The following is a 20,160-nucleotide window of genomic DNA, read 5'->3' as shown; positions in this document are numbered from 1 at the left end:
AAAGAGATGTGTCCATGAGGTTTTATAAGTGTGTACATCTGAACCACCACCAGAATCAAGGGTAAGGGTGACTTTTTATTTTACTGGGTTTAGCTGCTTCTTTTTCTTTACCAGCTATTAAACTGAGCATTCCACCACTCCACAGAAGACACAAAGAAAATCCTACACTTGAAAATTCGTTATTTGCCTGGAAAAACTCCAATCACTCATGTTTTATAAAAATTGCTGAGTGTATTAAAAAAAATCAAGGTCTGGATGGATAACAAAAATGAGAAATTTGAATTCTGAAAAGAATTCCTGGGATGGATATACAAACTATTCAAAATTAAAACTTGGGAAAACATGCCATGTCATCTCAATCACAACGATTCTTTTGCTTTATGCATTTCTGTTAGCAGAAAACTTTTTTTTTTTTAGTGGCAAACTACAACTTACTGAAAAATAATTTGCTTTCAAAGAACGATTTTTAGAACCCAATTAGGAAGTCCAGAAAACTTAATACAAATAGAATTTCCATGTAAATGTAAGATGATTGAAAATAAAGACCTGTCCTTCCTGACATCTTCCCAGTGAAATTTCTGGAATTTTTTCCCTCAGTTGCAAATTCCTTCCTGTGTTTTTGCCTCTTTTTCTGGCTTAAAACTTAGATGAAAGCCTGCTGTGTCAGGTACTTTCCATGGCTGACTTTCCAGTGGTGGTAAGGCGACTCTGTCCTTAAGGAATCTATGGCCTTTGATTTCTTTTTTTTTTAAAAATATAAATGTATTTATTTTAATTGGAGGCTAATTGCTTTACAATATTGTATTGGTTTTGCCATACATCAACATGAATCTGCCACGGGTGTTCCCATGCTCCCCATCCTGACCCCCTCTCTCACCTCCCTCCCCATCCCATCCCTCTGGGTCATCCCAGTGCACCAGCCCCGAGCACCCTGTCTCATGCATCGAACCTGGACTGGCGATTCCTTTCACATATGATAATATACATGTTTCAATGCCATTCTCCCAAATCATCCCACCCTCGCCCTCTCCCACAGAGTCCAAAAGACTGTCCTATACATCTGTGTCTCTTTTGCTGTCTCGCATACAGGTTATCGTTACCATCTTTCTAAATTCCAAATATATGCATTATTATACTGTATTGGTGTTTTTCTTTCTGGTTTACTTCACTCTATCTCATAAACCCTCTTCCATTCACATTCCACTTCTTGTGAGTCTGTTGCTCTTTGCAAAGCATGGCTGTAAATGGGAAACTGGGAAAAGAGAGGGGAGCAGAAAAAGGAAAAAGAAAAGTAGCCTAGTAACTTTTCTCACTGATGAAGACCAGCAATTCTTCTTATTCTCCCACTATTTGTCATGACTGGGGTTCATGGCAGAAAAAGATTCTAAAAATCCAAATCAATGAAAAGCAAAAAACCATTGAGAACAATCTAGTAACCGTGTGTTTGCCTGAAACACAGAGCTCTCCCTCAGCAACTCTGTCTATATTAGGAAAAGAAAAAGCCACAGAAAGAAATTAAAGTGAACAGTGAAGTCGCTCAGTCGTGTCCGACTCCCAGCGACCCCATGGACTGCAGCCTACCAGGCTCCTCCATCCATGGGATTTTCCAGACAAGAGTACTGGAGTGGGGTACCATTGCCTTCAGTCAATGCCAATACAATGAGATACCAGAAACTTCCAATAATTATTGAATTTCTTACATGTCAGAAATTTGGAGAAGAGAATAAACTGCTTCTGATGGCCGTGGTATTGTTATTCAGAGCACTGGCACAGTGGGTTATTAAATATAGCGTGATAGTCCCCCACCAAATCTAACTCTCATAGATTCCAGCACTGATTGTGAATCCTTTTCAATTAAGTGGCTTCTTTATGAAAATATGAGAAGTAAAACCAAATCTATACTACAAATACAATTGTGGTTTATAAGGAAATGAAAACAATTCATAAGAATGGATGTTTACTTCTTGAGATCAAAGGATGGAAGTGGATGTGCTGGCATAGAAGCCCGCTGCTCTTGGCTTAGAAGAACGGCTCGAGAAATTCACAGTGCACACTGTTATCAGAAATTTGAAACAGACAAAGGGCATAGCTTTACACTAGCCACCATGTACTTGATTCTTTCTTAGGATTTCCATCTCTCTGCTTATATTTCCCATCTATTCTTATGTGCTGTCTACTGTATGCATTAGAGCCCTTAGCATGTGAATCATATTTAAGTTTCTGGTATGGTAATTTCAACATCCCTGTCTGATCTGGTTCTGATGCTTGCTCTGTCTCTTCAAATTGTTTTTGTTTCTTTGCCTTTTAGTATGCTTTGCAGTTTGTTTGTTTTTTTTAATTTTATTTTATTTTTAAACTTTACAAAATTGTATTAGTTTTGCCAAATATCAAAATGAATCCGCCACAGGTATACATTCTTGATAGGTGATGTGATGTTAAAACTACTAGGCCTTTAATGATGTGGTGGTGAGTTGCAGGGGAAGGGGAAGCATTCCACAGTCCTGTGATCAGGTCTCAGTCTCTGAGTGAGCCCATGCCTCTGGGCTGTGGACTATACCGGTGTTTCTCAGTTTCTTTGTTCCCCTTATGTGGGACTGGCTGACCAGTGGGTAGGAGTTGGGTATTTCCTTGCCCCAGGTCAATTATGCTCTGTTACCTAGTTCTCCCTGAAGGCGGGCCTTGTTAAGAAGAACAAAGTATTTCAGGATGGCTCCTTTCCTGCTCCCCTTACTAGAAATGCAAGGGCATTTTTCTTCCATATTGACTCTGGGAATCTGGTGGAGCCCCTGGAGGTAAATCTCACAGTTTGCCATGCCCCCTCCCACCCCACTTCCACCCATGACAGGGTCCCCCTGAGGTTTATAACTTGTAGTTGTCCCACTGAACCTCCAGTAGTTCATCACTTACAAGCCAGGGCTTCCTACCCCGGAGCCGCTTCCTTAGCGGCACCACTCCTGACTCTGCTCCAGTGAGCCAGGACTCCCTGTTTTTGTCTGTCTGTCTCTCCAATTTCTGGGCAGTGGTTGGCCCTGTGTCCTCACCTCTCTAATAAATCCAAGAAGCATTGCTGATTTTTCAGTCTGTTTAGCTCCTTACTTGTGAGGAGAATGTGGTGACTTCCAAGCTCCTTACATTCAAAACCAGAAACTGGAAGTCTCCATCATGCCCTTGGTAGCAAAGTTTATAACTTGTGAAAACTTTTTTCTTTCTTTTAAATTCATGATAAGAAAGCACAGGGATACCTGGCCAAGACTGAGAACTTGTAAATCCCATTTTACAACAGAAAACTATCTAATTATTCCCTTCCTTTATTGCTAAATTTTCTCCAATAACTGAGCAGCAAATAAAGGGCAGTGAGTCAAGTGGAGAAAATTTTTGACTTAAAATTTGTAAAACTGTGAAATGAAAATCATTTTTATCTTTACAACAAACTCTTAGAAAAATTAAAATTTCATGTATATCTCAAGGCTACATATAAAGCAGGTTAATAATAGGAAACAGAACATTTTCTACTGTGCCTTTAAAATAAAGAAGAATCATACGGAATGAACTGAGATGAAGAAAATTCTTCAATAATCTCTTACCAACCCTCTTTCGATATTATGCAACAAGAGAGAAAATCATAATGGAATAATAGCCTTCCACATAAAAGAATTATGGTAAGCTGACATTAGGTTGAGCTGCAGTCCAGTCAATGAAAGAAGTTCTGAGCTGAGCCTGTCAGTTTCTAAACAGGACCATCGGGGTATGTTTTTAGGCCGTCTTCCTCATATTCAGCCTGCAGTAAATAACTTGAACTGAGAATTGGCTTTTTATGGAGATTTATTACAATAGCATTGCCATTCAAGAATAGGCAGCTATCATCATAAATAAAGAGCAGATACAAAGGGATGTGACGATCCAAGACACAAAAAGAGTTGTCAAGGTGGGTAAATCATGAACTCATATTGCAAATAAATACACACCACTAAAGCAATCTCTCATTAAGTCTTTTTATGCCCTAGAAAAACCAAGTCCAGCAGCTGATTTGGATTTCCTACCCTGTCCAAGGAACCCTTGATCTTTCTAGAACTCAGAAATCAATGCCTGAGCTCTCCATTTTAGGGTGAACATAGGCTACTCTGATGGAGAAAAGGTGTGGATTTCTTTGAACGCTGAATCTGCTGTGGCCTGAGGGTCGACACTTATGATCAACAGTGCTGATTAAGCTTGCCTTCTTCGAGAGACCACAGAGCTACTGAAATCTACTACAAAGCCCTCCTGAAATATGAGGGGAGGAAACCAGCAGACTTATTCCCGTACTTGCCCTAAAAGTTGAAGAGGCTGGGCCTCCGTGTCTCCCCACATTTCCCCTGGACATTGAAATCTGTGTAAGAGAACGTGTTTCCATGTCCAGCTTTGTTGTTTCAGCTGCCGTGAGAGCTGGGGGTATCAATTACTCCCTGCCTGGAGACGCTGACCTGCACAACCGCTCCAGGCTTCGAGGCTGGCCTCCCCCTTCTCTAACTGCCCCACGTTTCAATAAATGCCTGCCTGTTGGAGTCTTCCTGAGGTAACCACTCTGGCCTTCCCAGCCCCACCAGATGATTCATTAGGTTGAATTAACCCTTTAAACACTACTATTTACCAAAGGGTCCCTGGGGATTCTCACACACTCCATCATTTTTAGCTATTATAAACAGCCGATCCCAGCAGGGTGGAATCCACTTTAAGGTTACTCAGGTTGACAATATGGGTTTTGTTAGTCCCAATTTACTTAAAAGCTCAAGACAGCATTTACTTTGTGAGATGGGCCTATGCATTTTCATATCCCAGCCTATGCATTTCAAATATGCCTCTTGCCATAAACACCTAAGTGGGCATTCCACAAAAAGACTGAACCAGGAAGAAGTGATCACACCAAGCCAGTGGGGTTACTCAGGATCTATTTTCACACTTCCATTATTCAGGCATCCATTTTGGTTGTTGCCATTTTCTGCCTATAATCAGCTGTGTGCACAATGATTGGTGCCTGCCAAATGGCCATTTGTGGGCACAATTAGACACCTGTGCCTTCAAACACGTTGCAAGCACCTAATTGTGTCTGCATGTAGCCACTTGTTGGTGCAATTATCCAGAAATCCAGGTGTGCCTGGTATTATGCACAATTTAAAGGGCAAGGAAAAAGTGTTTTTCAAAAAAGAAGACTCAGGTTGAACACGTACCCTTCAGACTTTAGTGAGGTGGTTCAGGAGAAGCTATCACTGTTCTGTCTTTATGGAGCCTCTTCATTTTAGGATCTATAGCAGTGCTGCCCAATAGAATATAACTCGGGCACCTATATAATTTACAGTTTCCTAATTGCCATATTAAAAAGTAAAATGAAATTGGTAAAACTAACTTTAATAATTTATTTTATTTAACCCAATTATCTGAAATACTATCATTTCAACATGTAATCAATATAAAAATAATTAATGAGCTATTTTACATCTTTCGGGAGAGGGTTGCGCTAAATTTTTGGAGCTCGGTGTGTATTTTACACTTAAAACACATCACAATTCAGGCTAGTCACATTTTAAGTACTTGATGAGCACATGTAGTATTGGCTACCATATTGGAAAGTGTAGGTCTATAAAGAGTTGTTTTGAACTGTGATTAAATGCTTCAGGTTTTTAACCTTTAAGCACTTCCCTGAATATTTACACAACCAGATTTCAAGGAAAGATCATCTGAAAATTCTGTTTAGTGTCTTAGGGTTTGTTGTCATGGCTAACATGACACTTCATAATAGGCACTGCCAGTAAAATAAAGAAAAATGTTGAAAATCTGTTCCTACCTCTTTGCATTTTATAAAGAACATATTGGGACTAGGTTTGGAAGTGAGAGCACAAGCTGTGTAGACAGAAGAGGGGTAGCTAGAATAGGAATGGAGGTGGAAGTAGGGTGCTTAGGAAAAGGCAATGGACCCTAGATTGTGGCAGGTCTGCATTGTCCCTTGTTACACATCTAAACAGTTGTTCCAATTTATCTGGGTGAGATGGCTTTAAGGTCATTATAATAGAAAGTATGATTCATCTTGGTTGCATTTGGGGATCACTGAACTAAAATTTGGTAAGAAACTCAAGAAATTCCCTTTCTTTAACTGTAAAATGGAGAAACAATGGTTCTCATTTGATAGTGCTGTAGTGAGAATTAAATGAGTTAGTACATGTTAAAACACTCCATACAGTGCCTACACAGAATCAGCTATCAATGAATCTGTTGCTATGATCATCCTTTTAATCATCAATATCACCATGATTTTTATCATGAAATTTATTCTTAAGTCATTCCAGAATAATATGCATCTATCAAACACATAGACACATATATATGCATCTATCAAACACATAGACACATATATATGTATGTACACACACATATATATGTGCACACATACACACATACAGAGCTTTGGAGAAGAGAGATGACTTACTTCTGCTTAGTATATGATTTCCAGCCTCTCCCCACCCCTTCAGTCATCATTGCCATGCACTCAGATATGGAAGTGCAGAAATCAAATGCGAACATCTCTGATTCTCTCATCATTCCTAACGGACGTAAAGATCATGACAATAGGCACTGGCCTGAGGACTGGTTAAATGAAGGTTTAAAGCCATTTGTAGTGCTCCTTCATTTCACAAAGAGAATCCATGGAGAACACGTATTTTCTTTCTGGTATAAATACCCCCTGAATCAAGAATGTTACATACATTTATGTAACAATTAAGTATATTATACAATTAGGTTACACATTTACACACCTGCACCTCCCCATCACTCCCTGCCCACTGGTAACCCATTCTTTATTTCTTTCCTGACTATCCTGAGAATATTCGTTCAACAGCCTAGTTATCTTGAGTTCTATGTCTTTTTCACTAGTTGTCCAAAGGCACACCAAAATATTTCTTCTTCATCCCTTCTATTTTCAGTCCCCTGCATCAGCCAGCAAGAGAATCGAGCATGCCCAGTTTTCCTCTAAGTGTCACTAATAAATACTCTGGCTAATTTCTTGAGTGGCAATACCACTCCCTTTAACAGATCCCTCCCTCTTCCTCCTCCCCTCCTACTCATCCCAGACACTTCAAGAAAAACGTTCCTTGTTTCTATTGGTTCCTTCCACTGCCAAAAGCATTTGAGGAAAAGGCAATAATGTAGACTAGTTTAGAGAATTTTCTTGATAAAAAAATCCCATAGGCAGAAAAGCCATCAACCTGGAGAGTGGACAGATGCCTCCTTTAGAACCTCAACAACTGCTTCCAGCTACTTCCTCATCCTTCTCTGACTGAACCTACTTTTTCTCAAGCACCACTGTTAAAATAAATGAAACATGACTTCTTATTCAATTTTATATTTTTCTGCTTTAATTATCAACATTATAATGGTATTCTTCAAAGTAATGTTTTTTTTTTTTTTCATTCTGTTTCATTACTTCTCATTTTTTGTGTTCAGACTCTAGTGTGTTACTCCAGAAGGCAAGAGGGTGTGAGTTATTTTGAGCCCATTATCTGCAGAGACTGCCCAGTCTGGGGTAGGTATGTCAACATCCCATAGCAGCAATATTTAAAAAATGATTTTCATGTGGACAGCACTTCGATTATGTAACAGGCTAAATAGGGTTGTATGACTGTCTGCCTGGCAACCTGTTGTCCAGACAGAACATCCTTTCTATGAAAAATTCATTCCAAGTTCCAGGACACTTGGTTTATACACAGACTGTAGAGACACAACTCATTTGAGATTGAGGACTGACTGCATGAGGGATGGATTATGGCTGGCTCATTCGTGTCCTCTCATTTAGTGATTTTGAAGTGGCAGTCAGAAATCAAGACAGTGGGACCAGGGCCCACCATCTGGGGGCCAGGACATGGTCTAAACTCAACTCACAGAAGCCACCTCACAGTGAGTTATGTGCCTGAAACTGGAGTTGTGTCTTCTTCCACCATCTTTTTCTTCTAAAAAACTCAAATGACAGTTTTTAGACTGTTCAGGTGTCTTTAACTGAAAATATTAGTAATTCTCAGTCCTATTCAAATGCTTGAAATGTGAGCCTTTTCTCATTTTAAGATACATATTTCCAAAAGTATCCAGGTATTTTATACATAAATTGCAATCAAACGGATAGGTAACTTTCAGTTTGAAATACAATCATTTAGAGCTAAACTTGACATGATAATTCCAAAGAAAGCTACTATAATTATTGCTTCATCACAAACAGAAGCTTTTTTCTAAGGAACTTTACTGTCTTATGCCTTTCTGTGATTCAAAAAATGAAGAATGGGATGACCATCTGTGGAATGGTTGAAAAATAGGAAGGTTTAAATCTTTCTTATGTGACTATCATTAGTAGATCCATTTGTGCTCAAAGTTCCATTCTTGGTGATTAATTCTTTTACTAAATCTAGCCATGTAGAGTGAGATATTTAAAGGCCCCCTTTTTTAGACACCGAAACTTATTCTTTGAATAAAATTTTAAAAATTGGCATTAGCATAGCTTTTTGGAACCAAATCCGAGATGGCGGTCACTGATGCATGTTCTCGGCTCACCCTCTGGTCATGGACCTTTAGTCTTCGCCATGAAGCAATATCAACATGCTCTCTTGTTAAAGTGTCACTACACACATGTCATCCCCATTATTACAGATGTCAAGTAAGAGACAGGAGAAACCTGTTTTATTACATCCGTGAATGATAGCAAGAGATTGGACTTTCCACGGGGCACTTTGCTTAAATGGGTGATTCAGAGATGCTGAGCCTCATACTTGAAAAAAGATCTAAATTTATTACGTTTAATGTTTAATATAAATCACCAAACCTGCATGTGTTATAAAAATGAGCTAAAATGCTGCTTAACAGACATTATTAAAGAGTCTTAAGTACAGAGCCATTTCTAATTGGTAAAAGTTCACAGATGAACACTTCTTGCAAGTACTCATTTTAAAGAAATATTTCTTCCAGGAAGAAGGCCCTTATTTCTGGGTGAGATATAATCCAGGGAGCAAATCTCTTCAGGAAAGCGTCATCTTTTTGTTCACAAAAGGAATCTCAGTGGAATTTACAGTTGAAAACTTATTCCTTCTTATTTTAATATAGGACAAAATCAAGGTTAAAAAGAATGAATAACACAGTGATAAACAATCCAAGCTAGTGCTCATGCAGTAAAACTTCTGAATGTGAGGCAGTAAATATCAAGAGCCAATCAGTTATTATTAGTCTCAAAAAAATTAAAAGAATAGTGCAGAAAATTATCTGTGCTGTTTTTATCATCTTGATTAAAGGATATAAACAGGAGTAATTTAAAATTAATCTGTGGAAGACTGTGCTGTCATTTCAATTAAAGGAAAAAGAATCATCCTTTAGCTGTTACAACTCAGTGAAGGTACCAGCTTAAACCAGGGAAGTCTGGCCTCCAAAATGGGATGGGCGCAGTAAACCAATTTTCAGCCACAAAATGTGATTTGCAAAATTGGTTTGAAGTAGTGCTGGCTGGATACCACCTCTGCTGGGGAGTGAAATTAAAACTGTCATCCATTCACACAAAGTCCTCAACAGATTGGCGGCCTCTGGCATGTGCTGGTTCATAACCACAGCTGCCTTCCCTCTTGGCACAAAGATATCCTTTGGGGACCCTGTTCTTCAGCTCGTTTATTAGAATTCTCAAACCCATCATGGAAAGGTACCACTGGGTCACAAGGAAAAGCGTGTCACCAAGCAGGAGGATAAGAGAGGCCAGGAAAAACTGACTAAGCCATAGTGACTTTCTTTGCTCCCTTATATAGATCACTCGGATTTTTCTGATTCCTTGACTTTGACATTTTTCTCTGCTGCCACATGCCCCTATCTGCCCCTCTCCCCATGCCAGACACATTTTTTCCCAAAAAATGTAGATTCTGAACAACTAGATATAAGAAATAATGTCTCTCTTTTCTGTTTTGAAAAGAGAATTCAGGGCCCTTAAAAATAAACAACTGGAATATTGGAGTGCTAGAAAGAGAAGTATTTTCTTACAGCTGAGGTTTGGTGGAAATATTTGCATTTTTATATTTTACTGCTTTATTCATTATGTTACTTTTACAGTGGATAAACTTTATTATAACGTGTGTGTATTAGTTGCTCAGTCATGTCTGACTCTTTGTAACCCCATGGGGTGTAGCCTGCCAGGCTCCTCTGTCCATGGGATTCTCCAGGCAAGAATACTGGAGTGGGTTGCCATTTCCTTCTCCATGGAAACTTCTTAACCTAGGGATATAGCTCATTATGATCAATTTTAAAATATAAATATTTACCAAATGCCTACTATCTAGCTGGGTACTGCAGAAGAGACAGGAAAGTTTAAGACATATGTTTACCTTCAAAATTTTCACACTTTCTAGTTGGTAGATAAGATAAAAGTGTGTTTAAAAAAAGATAATTTGACAGGCTATGTCAATGCATAAATTCATGCAAGAATGACATAGATTTGTAACTTACTACAGAGTTAAATCACATAATTGTTACATAACAGTAAAATCTGGATGGTAATGAGGTCAGCTTGAAAGGTGGACGTTGGGCCACTTTATTTGACAACATTGTGTCAATACTGTTTTCCTCATGACTTTTATCATCCTTATGATTCTGGTCTACATTATTCAATGCATCTTGTAAAGGTATATACTTTATGTTTTACAGTAGCGACATCTGCTTAAGTACTTCGTCAGTAATTTCAGTGTAGCTTCCATATAGGTGCCACAGTGATGGTAAAGGTTATAGATGTACCTTTCCTAACTTCTTAAATGTCACAAATGCATGCAAGAGAATGAATGGTCTTGCTTCTGGGGGAGGATCTTCTACTTGGAAGGCACACGGTTAAAGAGTTGACAAGGAGTTTAAACACTTGCTTTGAATGACATGATGCTAATGAAACTTTACCTAACATAGTATTATTTGGCATTTGTCTACAGTCAATTGACTTATGGAAGTTTATCTGGTCTAATGCACTGAGAACACCTGTCAAGATAAGGTAAGAAAAGGGAGAGGAAGAGGGTCTGCAGGAAACCGACTTCTAGGGTGGTTACTGGGCCTCACTGGTGGAAGAGCAGTTGCTCTATGGTTAATAGATGTAGGGCTTTTGTTAGTAGCCCTGGTGAGAAACTATCTAGAACTTACTAAAGGGTGGATGGTCATCGATGCAGAGAGCAATTCAGTGAAGTGGCTCCTGCAAAGGCTTGGTATCTGTCTAGGGCCTGGGCCGCTTCTTATCAGCATTACTCTTATCGATGTTCAGACGTAAATGTCAAAGAACAGCCCACAAAATAAAGAATATCTTTCTTTGGAAAGTAATAGCTGCTTCTGAACCAACCCACAAAGCAGGTCAAGAACCCAGAAGGTTACCCAGGTACCTTCAAAAGCCACTGTATTAAACCATGTCAAGAATAAAGAGACTTGAGACACTGTAAATATATGAATGAAGGAAATGGCAACCCACTCCAGTACTCCTGCCTGGAAAATCATCCCATGGACGGAGAAGCCTGGTAGGCTACAGTCCTTGGGGTTGCAAAAAGTCAGACACAACTGAGTGACTTCACTCACTCACTCAAACATATGAAAGGATCCTATTAAAATAGTTATTTCCATATGGTTTTTTGATCTCATGGAAACAAAATTCTTTGCAAACATTATTTATCTTTAAGCTATCTTTGTGAAATATTTAAATATCTGTTATCCGCTTTACTTTTATTCTCCTTAGGTTTTTGTTTTGTTTTTTTGTTGTGTAATTTGGCCAGGATGGGATTTAAATATAAAATCCATGTAGATTTGTTTTCTCCTTAAAAAATTCACCTATCACCCACTGTACGTCAAATCCTTTGAATTAGCACCTATTTATTATCTTTTCCCATTTCCCTGGCACATTTTAAACCTAAAACTCAGAAAAAGCATTTTCTCCAAACATTTGCTTTTTTGGCTCCAATGGATACTTTTTCTGTTTGGTTGGTTTTTGAAACAGCAAACAGGATACTCAAAAATGTATCCTGATGTGGAACATGCTTTGCTCTTACCAGAGCCAAAGAATAGTTCAAGAGGCAGCCAGTGACTTTCTCCCCTCTCTCTTAAAGTTACTTTTGAGATGGGCCATTGACAGAGACAGATGAAGCCACAGGCTCTATTTTCAAGTCTGTAAATGCTACCTTTGGGAGGGCATCTCTTGTTAACTCCTCAGTGGTTCTGTCACCTTAGAACTCCCACAGGTCTCAGGGCCCTCTCCTTACCAACACAGAAAAGAACAAAATATTATCCTATATATTTTATCCCAGGAATTCCCATTTTTAGACTCATTACTGTAACTCTGAGGAGAAAGACTTCGCCTCCTGTTTCAGGCAACCTGTTAGAATGATGTGACGTTGCCCCCAGTTAGGGCACAAAGTCAACGAGTCTTTACTGATTCTGGCATTTGTTAGGAGATGGGTGGGGGGTGAGGGGGCAGTATTTACTACCAGGAATGATTAGAAGGTCTCTCTGAGAAGAACAGAGTTCACAAATGAGAACTGTTGGTATAGGTATTTTTGGAATTATTCTAGAAGAGCAACTATCTACGATAGCTTGAATGTGTGAATAACAGTGTAAAACAAGATGCACATGGAATAGTGAACGGGGTAGTTCTTGCCCGTCTCCCTGGGAACCCTCCCCCTGGGAACCATCATACAACTGGCACCAGAATGACACCTGGACTGACCACAAAAACACACCGAGTGACATGTTTAGTCCTGTACGCAGCCCTCCTCTGCTAAGTCCTCTGTAGGCCATCCATGAACTCTCCACCCTCTTAATTTGATGCTTTTCACATTCCTAAAGAATGAGGTTCTCATCATGAAGTTGCCACAAGAGTTATTGGTTTTAGTAAGCTTTGATGTCAATTTTTCTTTCTAAAGACAATTTTTGCTGCACATGGTATAACACTGTAACTGTGGTTTCTGAAATTCTGAAATAATAAGTGTTTTATCTTTAAGGACCTTTTTTGCTATTCTGTGGTGAAGTTGTCAACACCTTTTAATACATAAGAATTTCCCCTTCCCTCCCATATATAATTTCTTCCATATTTTCAGATACTTACATCATCTAAGCCAATTTGTTGGCACGTTTCACCCATACCATAGAGAGAAACCACGGTATAGATTTTAAGTGCTGACAGAGAAAGAACTGTTAATTTGCCTAGTCTGCAACCTGTACAGTTTTCAACTTCTCATATAGAACATAAATTTTCCCGATATTCATATTGATGCTTTATTAACTACTGATGTGCTGGGTTAAAAGAGAGGTGGGTTTTCTAAAGATGATTATTTCCTATTTGTACTTTCCTAGCACTTGCATTCTGCTCATGGTGAGCAATGACATAGCTTTAGTGCGGACACGTCTGCAACTTAGAAATCCCTTCCTCTGGCAGAAAAACCAAAGCAAAACACTGCTCAAGGATTCTGTTTAAGCTTGAGGCATTCTGCAGCTTTGTACATCAGTTTCCTTTCCCTATGTACTTTTCAAATCTCATTGTGTGGTTCACCAGGGATGACTTCTAGTTGTCTATGTGGCATCTCGTCCTCCTCCTCAGAACCAGAACTGTCACCACACTGCCTTCCCACCAGACCTTGCCCCCCATCCTCTATCATCTACCAAGGATAATGGCACCTCCGCCCACCCAGCTGGCCAAGGCCTGGACTCGAGAGCTACCTTGGTTACCACTCTCTCCCTCAGTGACCACGTCTAATCAGCCATCAAGTCACATCAGTTCGTCTTCTTAAAAGCACAGGCTTTTCTTTTCTTCCTGGCATTCCCCACTGTTACAGCCTCACTTTAGGCCCTCAGCATTTCTTATAAAGATTTTATCAACAGCTTCCCTTGGTCTTTTCTTATCCTGATGCTGGGAAAAATTGAAGGTGGGAGGAGAAGGGGACGACAGAGGATGAGACGGTTGGATGGTATCACTGACTCAATAGACATGGGTTTAAGTAGACTCCGGGAGTTGGTGATGGACAGTGAGGCCTGGCGTGCTGCAGTCCATGGGTTTGCAAAGAGTCAGACATGACTGAGCAGCTGAACTGAACTGAACTGATTCTAGTCTTGTCCCTCCAATTTATTCTCCATGAAATTGCCAAGGAGCCTTTTCTACAATGCAAATCTGATTAAACCAACCTCTTGTTTAAAAGGCTTCAATAGCCTGAGGGTTTCTGAGTAAAATCAAACTTCTTCACCTGTTGTACAAGAGGCTACATATCTTGCGACTTCCTCAATTCAAATTCAATGTATGCAAATAAAATTCTAGCACTTTACATACTCTAGTGCTATCTATCTACCAGTCTCTTTCCCACTCCCTACCCAAGCCACCAGAGACTAGACAGTAAAGCCTTGGAGACAAGGGCTTTACTGTGTTTCATTGAAGACCATTCCCTCAGTGCCCAGTTCAGCGCCAGCTACACAGCACTGTCCAACCAAAAGCTCACTGGATGAGTGGATGAAGGAATAAATCAATGAAGTGTCAACACTTTCCACCACCATGATCTCTTCCAAGTGTGCTAAGTCACTTCAGTCGTGTCCAACTCTTTGCAATTCTATGGACTGTAGTCTGCCAGGCTCCTCTGTCCATGGATCCTCCGGGAAAGAGTGGGTTGCCATTTCCTTTTCCAGGGGATCTTCCTGACTCAGGGATCAAACCTGTGTCTCTTACATCTCCTGTATTGGCAGGTGAGTTCTTTACCACTAGTGCCACCTGGGAAACCCTCTTCCAAGTGTAGAATGCTAGATTAAAGTCCCTCAACAACTCAGCATCCCCAATTTCCTATGCTTATCTCAGCTGTCATGTTAACACAAATCATAGGCTGACTTTCTTCATTGGATTCCATCTTGCCTCCATCTTTTCTTTACTCAGCCTCAGCCAGATTCCCTACAACTTTTCCTCCTACGCATAAAGTGCACTAAATGAAACTCTAATCTTCTTAAAGAGTTAATGTGCCTCCCTAAATGACTAATTTACTACTAGAGAGTGACTTAGGCACTGGGGAGAATCTGGCTCATTATTTAATAGCCAATAAGGCCAGCTGTTTCATTTCAAGAAATTAATGGTCTTTAAAACCTTTCCATATTGTACCAACTGCTCTTCTCGATGGAAAGCCAAGTGACTTTTATTAGTAAGGTTGATAAAATCCAAACCCTGTTAGTTCTGCTCTAGCTTTCTTCATAATACCAACAGAGTCTTCTGGGACATCTGGTTATTTTTGCTTTACTCACCCTGTTGATTCTTTGAGAGATTTTCTTTGCTGGATTTTCTTTGGTTGCTTCCTTAGAGACCACAAAAGGTGGTCCAACAGCTGCACTCCCTGGCCTGATGGCTTGACCCCCAGCCTTCTTGACTTCTCAAGGAATGCCTTTCAACATTAAGCCTAATTTGGCTGAGACAGTGAGCAGCTTGTTACTTTCAGGTTAGCTCATTCCATTTTTAGCCACCTGAAATTACTCAATTTGAAAAAAAAAAAATTACATTCAGAGGATGTTTTATGTAACCATCTTTCTCTTACTAATATCCTACCATTATGCAAAAAGGTCAAGGAAAGGCTAGATGAGGCCACAAATCCATATTATGAGACAAAGATACAGCAGGCCTTAAATTTTTAGCCCTTGATCAGTATTTTATTTGAGGACATTCAACTTTTAAGAATAAGAATGAATAGAACACATTTGCCATATGCCAGCAACTAATGCCTCTATTCTTTTCAAATATAAACTTTTGCCAGTGGCATATGAAAAATGATATCACAATATCCTGCGTACATTAAATAGATTATTTATCTAAATTATATACTGCAGGGGTTGCTATGGTTTAATGTTAATATTTTACTTTCTTTGGTTTTCCTGAAGTTTTATGCAGCTATAATTTATAGCGGGATCTACGCAGTACTTTTTGTTCCAAAGAAGATTGCTGTCTGCTCATTCCCATGAGTCGCTTCCACTCCCTCTCTATTTTCTGGGGATAAGAACAGAATGTTATTTTTCAAAAGCTGGAAGATAGTAGAATGTGTAAATCCTTTTTAGGAAGAACTGGTGAGCACATAAATGTGGCCTTGGAAACTTAAGCAGGTTCTGTATTTCATGTTGCTGGTGAGTGTGAGCAGGGAGGGGAATGGGGACACAGAGCCAAGAGTTCAATGCCATTCAACCTGCTTTCTGGAATTTATATGCTGGGAAGATTTTGTTCTTGCTAAAAAAAAAGCAGACAAAAAACGCAGGGTCCAAAACAGAGATGTCTATACACATTGTACTGTGTGAGGCTTATTGGTAGACCAAAATAAGTCTTTTTGCTTGTTTTGTTTCTGCTGAAACTACCATATCCACTCTAATATTGAGGGCACCTTTCAACACAGTAAGCTAGTATTTGAGTATTTTTTTTTTCATAAAATTTACAAATGAAGTATTCTCTCTGAAGGCATTAGTTAACATTTCATTGAAAGAAAAATGATAGCCAATGGAACCACAATATGAGGATTTTCTTTAAGATGAGTTTACAATAAATTCCTCAAACTTAGTGAGTCTTAAGCTTACTACATCACAGAACTCTCCTGCTTACCCCTTCCCTCAGAAATATGTACAGAATATCATTCATAAAAAGCATGACATGTAATCTTAGGGAGTTTGAAGATCCCCTGAAGCCCAGTGGTAGGCAGCTTCGATATGTCAGATCAGGACCCCAGATGAAGAACCCCTCCTCTCACAGTTCCTTTGGGGTCAGCCAGGTTGACACACATACTGTCTCAACACAAGTCTCCTTCCAGTAAAACTGTCAAAGAAATTAAATGAGAAACTTCCAATAATATCAATGCTGCCTTTGAGGAGTGCACATAGAGTTCTTATCAAGCAGATCTGAGGACCACATAGAGTGGTCTGCATCTGAGGACCTGCATCTGAGGACCTGCATCTGAGGGATGCAGGTTCCAGGAGGGTCCTACACCTGCCCATTCTGCAGAGGGTCATGGAGGCTGCAAGAGGGTCAGCAGAGGAGAACACATTTTCCAAGAGGAAGTGCACCTTAAGAAAGAAGTCTATTTAGGTGATCCCGACTACCCCCACGACACTGAAGACCTGGTGTTGTACCACGTTAAAAGGGTCTTGGTCAGAATATGCTTCAGGACACATGTCCTGACACAGGGCCGAACTGCAGTGAAAGAAAGATATAAACTGACTGACAATGCATGCCGATAAAATGCACAGATATCTTTCTTAGCATGGGTGTCTAGACTGCCATGTATTTTTTTATGATAATAACAACATCATGGTTGAAATTACTTGAAACTATGTTGTGAAAGTACATTACTGCTTAAAATGACACACATTCAAAACTTTCATTCAGTAAAATAAATAAATTAAAAAATAAATCACAAAGAACTGGAAGAAAATACGGGCTAATGTCTGTGTAGTCAAAGCTATGGTTTTTCCAGTAGTCATGTATGGATGTGAGAGTGGGACCATAAAGAAGGCTGAGCGCCAAAGAATTGATGCTTTCAAACTGATGCTGGAGAAGACTCTTGAGAACCCCCTGGACTGCAAGGAGATCAAACCAGTCAACCCTAAAGGAAATCAACCCTGGGTATTCATTGGAAGAACTGGTGCTGAAGCTGAAGCTTCAGTACTTGGCCACCCAATGAGAAGAGCTGACTCATTGGAAAAGACCCTGATGCTGAGAAAGATTGAAGGCAGGAGGAGAAGGGGACAAAAGAGGATGAGACGGTTGGACGGCATCACCAACACAATGGACATGAGTTTGAGGAAACTTTGTGAAATAATGAAGGACAGGGAACCCTGGTAGCAACTCTGGGAGACAGTGAAGGACAGGGAAGCCTGGCATGCTGCAGTCCATGGGGTTGCAAAGAGTTGGACATGACTGAGTGACTGAACAAATAGTATTTATCTGATCTGATGATGGGAGACAATTTTTTACATACAAAAGCAAAGAATAAATCATCAACCACAGACTGAAGTTTTAACTTATAAAATTATAAATTCCTATTTACTATAAATATAAGGTGAAAGTGAAGTTGCTCAGTCGTGTCCAACTCTTTGCAACCCCATGGACTGTAGCCTACCAGGCTCCTCTGTCCATGGGATTTTCCAGGCAATAGTCCTGGAGTGGATTGCCATTTTCTTCTCCAGATAAATATAAAGTTAAATTTAAATAATGTTCAGTTCAGTTCAGTCACATAGTTGTGTCTGACTCTTTGCAATCCCATGGACTGCAACATGCCAGGCCTCCCTGTTTATTACCAACTCCTGGAGCTTACTCAAACTCATGTCCATTGAGTTGGTGATGCCATCCAACCACCTCATCCTCTGTGGTCCCCTTCTCCTCCTGTCTTCAATCTTTCCCAGCAGGGTCTTTTCCAATGAGTCAGTTCTTCACATCAGGTGGCCAAAGTATTGGAGTTTCAGCTTCAGCATCAGTTTTTCCAATGAATATTCAGGACTGAATTCCTTTAGGATGGACTGGTTGGATCTCCTTGCAGTCCAAGGGACTCTTAAGAGTCTCCTCCAACACCACAGTTCAAAAGCATCAATCCTTCAGTGCTCAGTTTTCTTTATAGTCCAACTCTCACATCCATACATAACACTAAATAATTTTAACATGTTTTAAAAATAATTTTAACATTAAATTTTAAACATTTAAATATTTAATTATTTAAAATTAAATAATTTTAACATAACATTAAATAATGCTAACATGAGACAAAGTGTTAATGTCCTTAATATATGAAGAGTTCTAGTAGATCAAGAAGAAAAAGATAAACCTAGATAGAAATGATAGTAAGCAGATAAGCTACCACAGACTTTAAAAATATGCAAATTTAAATAAACATATGAGAAAAATTCAACTTCCCTAAGAGCAAGGCAATAACAAATTAAAACAGATGGTGATCATAATTCTTATTTTTGAATCTCTTAAATTGACACAGTTTAGAAAATATTTTGTATTTAGTTTTGGTGAGGGTGTAAGCTTATACAACCTATTCATAGGTCAGTCTGGAAGTATACATCAGGAACTTTATAAATATTCACCCTTTGACCTAGTAATACATGCCAGGAATTTATCCTGAAGCCTGCTTAACTTATATATATTTTATTCTCAGGAAGATGAACCTAAGCATCTTAATTGAACTGGATGTAACTGATCAGTTTTGTAGGCTTCACAACATAACACTGGTATCTTACCATAAAGTCTAAGGCTAAGATAAGACCGTGGCGCTCAAAGGAATGTCATAACTAGGGCTATATGACTCATCCCTGCATTTGGCTAAGGTCCTGCTATTCTTAACTGGAGCAAAGGTGGTGTGTTGAAATCCATGCAGAACTTGACCTGGTGTGTGTTTATAGCCATGATCATTAGTAAAGTCACTGCAGACACTCAAACATTCATTAAAAAGCATCTTTGATTTAGGCACCGTACTACCAAATTTCCATTTTCCTGAGGCTTTCCATAATCCTGGGGGTATTCCTAGAGGTGCCGCTGTATTTTAGTGATGTTCTGAGCATGGGCTCGACAGAAAATGAACTTGTCAAAGACTTTACATCATTTTGATGAATTGCATATTTGAGTGAAGAGAAACCAGAAATGCATTCTTCTGGGGTTATGCTCTTGGGCTGCCCTGCCGATGCTATCGTTATTCATTGTATTCCACATGAGATGCAACTAATTCACAGAACACTTCCTCCAAAAATAAAATGAAGGCATCAAGACAGTCTAGGGCTACTTATTGATTACATAATTTTTCTCTCATGAAAGGCAACCAGGACTGATCTGCTCTGACTCTGGAGACTGGACATGAGCTGGAGCTGGGCTGCTGGGACCCACCCAGAGCTCCTTAGCACTGAGGGGCCATTGCAGGACTTTCTATAAGGAACTGTGCTTCGAGGCTTACAGCGTCCTCTTACCAGGGCCTGGGACCTGCTGGGGAATTGGTTTCTTTAGCAGCAACCCTCAGCCAATGACAAACAGGACTTGAAAGATAAATACCGCAGCATCCTTGCCTCTCACAAGGTCAGGACAAGGTGTGAGTGCATTTGTACTGTTTCCAGTGGTCCTAGAAGAACTGATTTCTGTCTGCTGCCCCCAGCAGGACCCTGCTTATTAAG

At 39.6% G+C, this 20,160-nt stretch overlaps 1 protein-coding gene across 5 annotated transcripts in view; it reads right to left on the bottom strand.

Annotated features, from left to right (window-relative positions):
• The window catches only part of PARD3B (par-3 family cell polarity regulator beta), a 1,152,086-nt gene that overhangs the window by 35,723 nt on the left and 1,096,203 nt on the right, over nucleotides 1-20,160 (bottom strand). The window lies entirely within an intron of this gene.

This window comes from Bubalus bubalis, chromosome 2 (genome assembly GCF_019923935.1).
Source record: "Bubalus bubalis isolate 160015118507 breed Murrah chromosome 2, NDDB_SH_1, whole genome shotgun sequence".
In the NCBI taxonomy this organism is placed as follows: domain Eukaryota; kingdom Metazoa; phylum Chordata; class Mammalia; order Artiodactyla; family Bovidae; genus Bubalus; species Bubalus bubalis.
The sequence above is the reverse complement of the archived record's forward strand: the minus strand, read 5'-3'. Positions and strand labels throughout refer to the sequence as shown.